This window comes from Clupea harengus, chromosome 4 (genome assembly GCF_900700415.2).
Source record: "Clupea harengus chromosome 4, Ch_v2.0.2, whole genome shotgun sequence".
NCBI classification, from domain to species: Eukaryota; Metazoa; Chordata; class Actinopteri; order Clupeiformes; family Clupeidae; genus Clupea; species Clupea harengus.
The window spans coordinates 23374967-23375957 of NC_045155.1; positions in this window are offsets into that span (position 1 = coordinate 23374967).

Consider the following 991-nt stretch of genomic DNA (forward strand, 5'->3'; position numbering starts at 1 on the left):
AACTGGTGAGTTATACAGCTTATATACATGTGTGTGTGTGTGTGTGTTTGTGAGTGTGTGTGTGTGCTTATATACAGGCTATTCCCTGTTCAACTGGCTTTGGTTGCTGTGCTCATGTGCCACCAGTAGGTGGTACTAAAGCAATGTAAGACATTTTAACAATAATACCCTCCCTCTCCTCACCACTGTCAGATCATGTTGGATGTCTTTCATTATGATTATGTGTGTGTGTGTGTGTCTGCAGGCAGGCTGGGGACAGTTTGTGAGGGGTGTGTGTGTGTGTGTGTGTGTCCTCCTCTCCCCTCCTATCCTCTCCTCTCCTCTCCTCTCCCCTCTTCTCCTCTCCTCTCCTCCCCTTTCCTCTCTTCTCCTCTCCTCTCCTCTCCCCTCCCCTCCTCTCCTCTCCTCTCATCTCCTTCTCTCCTCTCCCCTCTTCTCCTCTCCTCTCCTCTCCACTCCTCTCCCCTCCTCTCCTCTCCTCTCCTCTCCTCTCCTCTCCTCTCCTCTCTTCTCCCCTCCCCTCCTCTCCTCTCCCCTCTTCTCCTCTCCTCTCCTCTCCTCTCCCCTCCCCTCTTGTCCTCTCCTCTCCTCTCCTCTCCTCTCCTCTCCTCTCCCCTCTTCTCCTCTCCCCTCTTCTCCTCTCTTATCCTCTCCCCTCCCCTCCTCTCCTCTTCTCTCCTCTCCCCTCCTCTCCCCTTCCCTCTTCTCCTCTCCTCTCTTCTCCTCTCTTCTCCTCTCCCCTCCTCTCCTCTCCTCTCCTCTCCTCTCCCCTCTTCTCTTCTCCCCTCCTCTCCCCTCCTCTCCCTTTGTTGTAGCCATTTTGGATTTTTTTTTTTCATTATGATTATGTGTGTGTGTGTGTGTCTGCAGGCAGGCTGGGCACAGTTTGTGAGGGGTGTGTGTGTGTGTGTGTCCTCCTCTCCCCTCCTATCCTCTCCTCTCCTCTCCTCTCCTTTCCTCTCCTCTCCTCTCCTCTCCCCTCTTCTCCTCT